The sequence below is a fragment of the Mobula birostris genome, unplaced genomic scaffold, assembly GCF_030028105.1.
Source record: "Mobula birostris isolate sMobBir1 unplaced genomic scaffold, sMobBir1.hap1 scaffold_2175, whole genome shotgun sequence".
NCBI classification, from domain to species: domain Eukaryota; kingdom Metazoa; phylum Chordata; class Chondrichthyes; order Myliobatiformes; family Myliobatidae; genus Mobula; species Mobula birostris.
In genome coordinates this window covers 17494-28081 of record NW_027275223.1, presented here as the reverse complement: position 1 = coordinate 28081, position 10588 = coordinate 17494, and the positions used below count along the sequence as shown (strand labels likewise).

At 46.7% G+C, this 10588-nt stretch overlaps 1 pseudogene; it reads right to left on the bottom strand.

The window, feature by feature from the left end:
• LOC140192691 (uncharacterized) overlaps positions 1-10588 on the bottom strand; it is a 58333-nt pseudogene that overhangs the window by 31736 nt on the left and 16009 nt on the right.

Genomic DNA, 10588 nt, shown 5'->3' with positions numbered 1-10588 from the left:
AGAGCAGATATGTATGAAATGGGACAGTTGCGTTTGAGAGCAGAGTTGATGGTGGAGGAAGGGAAGCCTCCTTCTTTAAAAAAAGGAAGACATCTCCTTCGTCCTGGAATGAAAAGCCTCATCCTGAGAGCAGATGTGGCAGAGACGGAGGAATTGCAAGAAGGGGATGGCATTTTTACAAGTAACAGGGTGGGAAGAGGAATAGTCCAGGTAGTTGTGAGAGTCTATGGGCTTACAGTAGACATCAGTAGATAAGCTGTCTCCAGAGACAGAGGCAGAAAGATCAAACAAGGGGAGAGAGGTGTCGGAAATGGACCAGGTAAACTTGAGGGCAGGGTGAAAGTTGGAGGCAAAGTTAATGAAGTCAACGAGCTCAGCATGCATGCATGAAGCAGAACCAATGCAGTCATCAATGTAGCGAAGGAAAAGAGGGGGACAGATACCAGTATAGGCTTGGAACATGGATTGTTCTACAAAGCCAACGAAAAGGCAGGCATAGCTGGGACTCATATGGGTGACCATGGCTACACATTTAGTTTGGAGGAAGTGGGAGGAGCCAAAGGAGAAATTGTTAAGAGTAAGGACTAATTCCGCTAGACGGAGGAGAATGGTGGTAGAGGGGAACTGGTTAGGTCTGGAATCCAAAAGAAGTGGAGAGCTTTGAGACCTTCCTGGTGGGGGATGGAGGTATATAAGGACTGGACACCCATGGTGAAAATAAAGCAGTGGGGGCCAGGGAACTTAAAATCATTGAAAAGATTCAGAGCGTGTTTACTAGATGGTGCTAAATGGCGTCTCCTTTGCTTGCATCTTTGGAAAAAGCTCTACTCCCATCTTTAATATCTTTATTTTTCCCTTTCAGGGACCGTGGTGGGTCTCATCAGCAAGACCGATGAGTCAGCGTACAGAGAGGAGGTGCAGCGGTTAACGGACTGGTGCAGAGCCAATAATCTGTCTCTGAATGTAAACAAAACAAAAGAGATGGTTGTTGACTTCAGGAGGACATGGAGCGACCACTCTCTGCTGAACATCGATGATTCCTCCATAGAGATTGTTAACAGCACCAAATTTCTTGGTGTTCACCTGGCGGAGAATCTCACCTGGTCCCTCAACACCAGCTCCATAGCAAAGAAAGCCCAGCAGCGTCTACTTTCTGCGAAGGCTGAGAAAAGTCCATCTCCCACCCCGCATCCTCACCACATTCTACAGAGGTTGTATTGAGAGTATCCTGAGCAGCTGTATCACTGCCTGGTTCGGGAATTGCACCATCTCGGATTGCAAGACCCTGCAGCGGACAGTGAGGTCAGCTGAGAAGATCATCAGGGTCTCTCTTCCCACCATTACAGCCATTTACATCACACGCTACATCCGTAAAGCAAACAGCATTATGAAGGACCCCATGCACCCCTCATACAAACTCTTCTCCCTCCTGCCATCTGGCAAAAGGCACCAAAGTATTCGGGCTCTCACGGTCAGACTATATAACAGTTTCTTCCCCCAAGACATCAGACTCCTCAATACCCAGAGCCTGGCTTGACACCAACCTACTGCCCTCTACTGTGCCTATTGTGTTGTTTATTATTTATTGTAATGCCTGCACTGTTTTGTGCACTTTATGCAGTCCTGGGTAGGACTGTAGTCTAGTGTAGTTTCGTGTTGTTTTTTACGTAGTTCAGTGTAGTTTTTGTATTGTTCATGTAGCACCATGGTCCTGAAAAACATTGTCTCGTTTTTACTGTGTACTGTACAGCAGCTATGGTCGAAATGACAATAAAAAGTGACTTGACTTGATTTGACTTTTGAAGACCCTGACCTGGAGTTACATGCTGACTTTGGTTTTTTGCGGGAATGGGACCCGTTCTCGGGGTTTCAGGACTTGCTATTGTTCGGCACGCCAAGGGTTCGGCCTGAGAGTCCGGCTCGTATTCAGAAGCCTAGGATCTTGAGGCTCCGGAGATGGGTGGATTGAAGGTCAGTGTCACGGCAGGAGACCAGTGTGTCGTCGGGGGAGTCGGGATATCGCTGTGGGCCTGAAGACCCAGGATCTTTGGGCACAGAGCTCGAAAAGAGCGACATAACAGACTTTTAACATCGTAAACCAGTGAGTTGTTTGTTATGTTATGTCTCCCCGCTCGCTGGGAAAATGGAGACATCTCCTTCTCCCTTATTAGGTGGAGAGAGAATCTGTGGTATGTTGAATGCCAGTTGTATCGCAGAGTCTTTGGGGTAACTGCAAGTCTGTGTCTTTGCTGTTGCTTTGCTCACACTTGAGTGCTCGGTGATGGTGCCGATGTTTCCTTTTTTTCTGCTGGTGGGGGGAGGGGGGATTGTTGCTTGCTGCTGCTTATGTATGAGAGGGTGGGGAGCTGGGGGGGACTTTGGGGTTCTTATCTTTATCTATCGTTCATTCTTTGGGGCACTCCTCTGTTTTTGCGGATGTTTGCGAAGAAAAAGCATTTCAGGATGTCCAAACTGTATATTGTATACATTGCTCTGACATGAAATTGGACCTTTGAACCTTTAAAACTAAAACTGTGAGGCTGAAAATATAACGACTACACTGACTTTCCTCAGGTGCAATACTGTATTAACTCACCTAATCGTTGATGTTGAAAATTAGCGTATCTGCTGTTTTCAATGAATTCATAAGAATAAACAACCCCTCTCTCCGTAAGGTCCAATTTTCCTCTTATTTAAACGTCTCTTAAAATTACCTAATGTGTCTGCCTCTGCCACTACACCTGCCAACACACTCTAGGTACCGACCACTCTCTGTAAAGAAACTTGCCCTACACATCTCCTTTGAAATTAACCCCTCTCACCTTAAACACAAGCTATCTGGTATTAGACATTTCCACCCTGGGGATAAAGATGCTCCCTATTTACTCTATCTTTGCCTCGTATAACCTTACAAACTTCTTTCAGATCTCCCCTCAGCCTCCGACGCTCCAGAGAAAACAACCCAAATTTGTCCACCCTCTCCTTGCAGCACCCTCTCCAAAGCCTCAAAATCCTTCCTATAAAGGAGTGACCAGAACTGAATGCAATGCTCCAGATGTGGCCTCACCAGAGCTTTAAAATACTGCAATATAATTTAAACACAAGAGATTCTGCAGATTTGAGAAATCCTGAGCAACATACACACAAAAATACTGGAGGAACTCAGAAGGTCAGGCAGCATCTATGGAAATGAATTAACAGTCGATATTTGGGCTGAGGTTTGGAAAGAAAAGGGGCAGACACCAGAATAAAATGGTGGGGGGAGGAGAGGAAGGACAAGCTGGAAGGTAATAGGTGAGTGGGAAAACTGAAGGGCTGGAGAGGAAAGAATCTGATCGGAGAGGGGAGGGGATCATAGGAGAAAGTGAAGGAGGAGGCGATAGGCAGGTAGACAAGAGTGGCCAGAGTGGGAAATAGAAGACCAGGCGAGAGGAAGGGGAAAAATCACTAAGGAGAAATTGATGTTCATGTTATCAGGTTGGAAGCTACACAAATGAATTATGCTCCTCCAACCTGAGGGTGGTCTCATCGTGACAAAGGAGGAGACCTTGGACCAACACGTCAGAACAGGAATAGGGATATGAATTAAAATGGTTGTCCACCGGGATATTCTGCTTCAGGCGGATGGAGCCCAGATGCTTGACAAAGCAGTCCCCCAATTTACCTCAGGTCTCACCAATGCAGAGGAAGTAGCAGTGGGAGCACCCGACACAATAGACACCTCCAACAGATTTGCAGCTGAAATGTAGCCTCACTCAGAAGCCTATTTCAGGCCCTGAATGCAGGTGAGCAAGGAGGTGTAGCATTTCTGTTCCTTGCCAGGAATATGTGCCAGGAGAGACATCAGTGGGAAGGGATGAATGGAGAAGGGAACCACAGAGGGAACAATCCCTGTGGAAACCAGAGAGAGGGGGGATCCATTTGGAGATAGCTGAAGTTATGGACAGTGATATGGAGACTCATGGGGTGGTAGGTAAGAACAAGAGGAACTCTATCCCTGTGAAAGCATTAGGAAGGTGGGCTGAGCATAGCTGCCTGGGAAATGGAGAAGGTGCAGGTGAGGGCAGCATCAATTTTTGAAGGAAGCAAAACCTTGTTCTTTGAAGGAGGGCATCTCTGATGTCCTGGAAAGGAGAGCCTCTTCCTGGGAGATGAGAGACCTGAGAAACGGGAACAGCAAATAACTTCCTGACATTTGAACACAATGCCCTGAGGAATAAAGACAACCATTCCAAAGCTTTCATAACCATCACATCAACCTGTGTAGCCACTTTCAGACAGCTATGAACTTGGACCCCAAGATACCTCCGTACATCGATACGGCCAGAGTCTTGTCCTTAACAGTGTACTGTCCCTGTACATCGACACAGTCAGTGTCTTGTCGTTAACAGTGTACTGTCTCTGTACATCGACACTGTCAGTGTCTTGTCGTTAACAGTGTACTGTCTCTGTACATAGACACTGTCAGTCGTGTCCTTAACAGTGTACTGTCCCTGTACATCGACACAGTCAGTGTCTTGTCGTTAACAGTGTACTGTCTCTGTACATCGACACTGTCAGTGTCTTGTCGTTAACAGTGTACTGTCCCTGTACATCGACACAGTCAGTGTCTTGTTGTTAACAGTGTACTGTCCCTGTACATCGACACAGTCAGTGTCTTGTTGTTAACAGTGTACTGTCCCTGTACATCGACACAGTCAGTGTCTTGTCGTTAACAGTGTACTGTCTCTGTACATCGACACTGTCAGTGTCTTGTCGTTAACAGTGTACTGTCTCTGTACATCGACACTGTCAGTGTCTTGTCGTTAACAGTGTACTGTCTCTGTACATAGACACTGTCAGTCGTGTCCTTAACAGTGTACTGTCTCTGTACATCGACACTGTCAGAGTCTTGTCCTTAACAGTGTACTGTCTCTGTATATCGACACTGTCAGTCTTGTCGTTAACAGTGTACTGTCTCTGTACACCGACACTGTCAGTGTCTTGTCGTTAACAGTGTACTGTCTCTGTACATAGACACTGTCAGTCGTGTCCTTAACAGTGTACACTTCAGTACCAAGGTGCAACACTTCATATTTAACTATACTCCATGGGCATAATATTCACCTACTGAGATTATCTTACGCTGGGACTACAGTTCATTTTATTTCTCTTGATCGTCTTTTGTCTCACCTGACGTTCTTCATTTTAGATGAGTGTATGTGTACTCAACAGTTCACTTGGCGTTATTGTTCCATTTATCTGTTTCAGCTAAATCCATTCATCTGTGGATTCCAGCTTTCGACATTGTGAACCTGACACCAACGCCTTGTTGCATTTGGTGTCTACTGCTGCATAAAAGTAGGGTATCCCGTTTTCCATACACAATGTTCATCTCCCTCCATTCCTCGTACACATAGAACTTAGAAATCTCTAGCACATTAATGTTGTGCCGAACATGTACCTACTTTAGAAACTGCCTCAAATTTCCCTACCACATAATCCTCTATCTTTCTAAGCTCCATGTACCTTTCTGAGAGTCTCATAAATGACTCTTAAAAGAGTCTATTGTATCCACCTCTACCACCATCGCTGTCAGTGCATTCCATGCACCCACCACTCTCCGTGTGAAAAACCTACCTCTGACATCACCCCTGTACCTGAAAACTATGCCCCTCATGTTAGCTATTTCAATCCTGGGAAAAAGCCTCTGGCTATCCACACGATCAATGCCTCTTACCATTTTATACACCTCTATCAGGTCACCTCTCATCATCTGTTGCTCCAAGGAGAAAAGGCCAAGTCCAATCAACCTATTTTCATAAGGCATGCTCCCCAATCCAGGCAACATCCTTGTAAATCTCCTCTGCACTCTCTCTATAGTATCCACATCCTTCCTGTAATGAGGTAACCGGAACTGAACATAGTACTCCAAGTGGGGTCTAACTAAGGTCTTATATAGCTGTAGCATTACCTCACGGCTCTTGAACTCAATCCCATGGTTGATGATTGCCAATACACCGTACCCTTCTTAACAACACAGTCAACCTGCGCAGCAACTTTGAGTGTCCTATGGACACGGACTCTAAGAATTTGCTGATCTCCCACACTGCCAAGAGTCTTACCTTTCTGTCTTCAAATTGGATGTACCAAAACAAACCACTTTACACTTACCTGGGTTGAACTCTATCTGCAACTTCTCAGCCGAGTCCAGCATACTAGCGATATCCCGCTGTACCCTCTGACAACCCTCCAGACTATCTACAACACCCCTAACCTTTGTGTCATCAGCAAACTTCTTAACCCATCCTTCAACTTCTTCATCCAGGTCATTTATAAAAATCACAAAGAGGAGGGATCCCAGAACTGACCCCTGTGGAACACCACTGGTCACTGACCTCCATGCAGAATACAAACCATTGACAACCACCCTTTGCCTTCTGTGGACAAGACAATTCTGGATGCACAAAGCAAGGTCTCGTTGGATCCCAGGCCTCATTACTTTCTGAATGAGTCTCACAAGGGGAACCTTATTAAATGCCTTGCTGAAATCCATATACACTACATCCACTGCTGTATCTTCATCAACGTGATTTGTTACATCCTCAAAGAATTCAATCAGGTTCGTAAGGCCCTTTACAAAGCCATGCTGACTATCCCTAATCAGATTATGTCTCTCCAAGATCTCAGGATCTTCTTCAACAACTTGCCCACCACTAAAGAAAGACACACTGGTCTATAATTTCCTTGGTTATCTCTCCTCCCTTTCAACATTTCCAACCTTCCAATCTTCTGGTAAAAGGGAAGGAAAGGTACGTCGCATCTGGAGTTTCTCCAGATAGCGGACGATTTCCCTCCACACCTCTCTGACGTAGTGGGGAACCGTGTACAAGGCAACATACAGCAGTGGTTTGCCATTGCCTTCTGCTGGGTGAGTTTCCAAAGAGATCACCAGCTCGTAACCCAGCATGGATGGAAAGCGTGCAGGGGAGCCGGCTGGATTCGAACTCAGGACCTTTCGTCCCAAAGTCCAACATTGATGCCACTATGCCACCAGCCGGGTCAAATCTTCTGGTACTTCTCCCAATTGATGATGCAAAGATCATTGTCAGAGGCTCAGCAATCTCCTCCCTCGCTTCCCACAGTAGACTAGGGTACATCTCATCCGGTCCTGATGACATCTAACTTAATTCCTTTCAACAGCTCCAGCACATCCTCTTTCTTAACGTCTATATGCTCAAGCGTTTCAGTCTGCTGTAAGTCATCCCCACAAAGATCTTTCTCTCTGGTGAATACTGAAGCAAAGTATTCATTAAATGCCTCTGCTACCTCCTCTGACTCTGCACACGTTTCCACTATCCCACTATTGCTCCTTCCTTAGCAACCTTGTGATTTTCTAGAACTCTAACCGTACCTAGTTTCTTGAAACTTTCATAAGCTTTTCTTTTCTTAGCTAGATTTTCTACAAGCTTTGTACACCATGGTTCTTTTACCCTACTATTCTTTCCCTGCCTCAGTGGAACACTCCTATGCAGGACGCCACATTTCTGACATGCATTTCCCCGAGAACATCTGCTCCCAAATTCCTACCTAATGGCATCTTATTTCCCCCTAAATGTTCTCCCAAATTATCTGCTCCTATCCCTCTCCAGCGCTATGGATGGTAAAGGAGATAGAGTTGTGATCACTACTTCCAAAATGCTCTTCTAATGAGAGATCTGACTCCTGACCAGGTTCATTTCCCAGTACCAGATCAAGTACCACCTCTCCTCTAATTGACTTATCTACATATTGCGTCAGGAAACCTTCCTGAACACACCTAACAAACTCCACCCCCTCTAAACCGCTTGCTGTAAGTAGATGCCGGTCAATATGAGGAAAGTTAAAATCTCCCATCAGAACAACCCTATTATTATTGCACTGTTCCAGAATCCACCTCCGTATCTGCCCCTTGATGACTCTGTACCATTGGTGGTGTCTATAAAAAACACCCATTGGAGTTATTGACCCCTTCTTGTTTCTGACTTCCATCCACAATGACTCAGTAGACAATCCCTCCATGACTTCCTCCTTTTCTGCAGCTGTGACACTCCATTCCCCGTACACAATCTCCATCTCCCTCCATTCCCCGTACACAATGTCCATCTCCCTCCGTTCCTCCTACACAATGTCCATCTCCCTCCGTTCCCCGTACGCAATGTCCATCTCCCTCCGTTCCCCATACACAATGTCCATCTCCCTCCATTCCCCGTACACAATGTCCATCTCCCTCCATTCCCCGTACACAATGTCCATCTCCTTCCATTCCCCGTACACAATGTCCATCTCCCTCCGTTCCCCGTACGCAATGTCCATCTCCCTCCGTTCCCCGTACACAATGTCCATCTCCCTGCGTTCCCCGTACACAATGTCCATCTCCCTGCGTTCCCCGTACACAATGTCCATCTCCCTCCGTTCCCCGTACACAATGTCCATCTCCCTCCATTCCCCGTACACAATGTCCATCTCCCTGCGTTCCCCGTACACAATGTCCATCTCCCTCCATTCCACATACACAATGTCCATCTCCCTCCGTTCCCCATACACAATGTCCATCTCCCTCCGTTCCCCATACACAATGTCCATCTCCCTCCATTCCCCTCCACAACCTCCATTCCCCGTACACAATGTCCATCTCCCTGCGTTCCCCGTACACAATGTCCATCTCCCTCCGTTCCCCGTACACAATGTCCATCTCCCTCCGTTCCCCGTACACAATGTCCATCTCCCTCCATTCCCCGTACACAATGTCCATCTCCCTCCGTTCCCCGTACACAATGTCCATCTCCCTCCGTTCCCCATACACAATGTCCATCTCCCTCCATTCCCCTCCACAACCTCCATTCCCCGTACACAATGTCCATCTCCCTCCGTTCCCCGTACACAATGTCCATCTCCCTCCGTTCCCCGTACACAATGTCCATCTCCCTCCATTCCCCGTACACAATGTCCATCTCCCTCCGTTCCCCGTACACAATGTCCATCTCCCTCCATTCCCCGTACACAATGTGCATCTCCCTGCGTTCCCCGTACACAATGTCCATCTCCCTCCGTTCCCCGTACACAATGTCCATCTCCCTCCATTCCCCGTACACAATGTCCATCTCCCTCCATTCTCCATACACAATGTCCATCTCCCTCCGTTCCCCGTACACAATGTCCATCTCCCTCCATTCCCCGTACACAATGTCCATCTCCCTCCGTTCCCCGTACACAATGTCCATCTCCCTCCATTCCCCATACACCATGTCCATCTCCCTCCATTCCCCGTACACAATGTCCATCTCCCTCCGTTCCCTATACACAATGTCCATCTCCCTGCATTCCCCATACACAATGTCCATCTCCCTCCATTCCCCGTACACAATGTCCATCTCCCTCCATTCCCCGTACACAATGTCCATCTCCCTCCATTCCCCGTACACAATGTCCATCTCCCTCCATTCCCCGTACACAATGTCCATCTCTCTCTGTTGCAACACAGCTTCCTGACTTTTGAACTCAATGATTCTACTAATAAAGGCCAGCATGCCATAAGTTTTCTCACCCACCTTATCCACCTGTGTAGTCACTTTTATGAAGCTATGATCTTAGACCACAAAATCCCTCTGTTCAGCAATACTGCTGAGGTTATTAATTGTTTTTTATTATTGTGTTCTTTATATTATTGTGTTTTTTTGTGCTGGAGAACCAATTATTTTGTTCTCATTTACACGTGTGTACTGAAAATGACATTAAACAATCTGGAATCATTGGGATGTCATTCATGAAGACAGACACAGCAATTAGGACACAAAATGTAGAACTTCCTCTGTGTAAACCCTCTTATGTCTCTTTTAAGTCTCTCCCCTCTTATTTTGTATCTGTGCTCTCTGGTTTTGACTGGGGAAACGTCTGTGACTGACCACCTTATCTAAACCCCTGATGACATTATAAACTTTATAAGATCATCTTTCCAGCGAACTAGGATCCAGCATGACCAGCCTCTCCCTGTAACTCAGCCCCTTCAGGCCAGGCCAAATCCTCGTAAATCCTCTCTAGCTTGACAATGTCTTTCCTGTAACAAAGTGATGAAAACTGAACACCATACTCCAAGTCGGGCTCACCAATGTCCTGTACAAGTGTGAAATCATACTGCAACTCCTGAACTCGATGCCCTGAATGATGACGGCCAGCGTGCTGAACGCATTCTTCACCACCGTGTCTAATGGTGCGGTCGCTTTCAGTGAGCTGTGGGCTTGTACTCCCAGTCCCTCTGTTCCACAATGCTCGTCAGTGCCCTGCCATTCACTGTCCAAAATGCATCACCTCCCACGTATCTAAGTTGAAATCCATAGCACAATTCCCACGGGGCTGGAGCAGGTAGCATGATGCTACTACAGCTCAGAGTTGGGAGTTCGTCACGTGGGTTTCCTCCGGGTGCTTCGGTTTCCTCCCGCAGTCCAAAGACACACCAGTTAGTAGGGTGAATTGGTGATTGTAAATTGTCCCGTGATTACGCGAGGGTTAAGTTGGTGGGTGGCTGGCCAGTGCAGCTTGTTGGGCCAGAAAGACCAGTTCTCTCTATCTC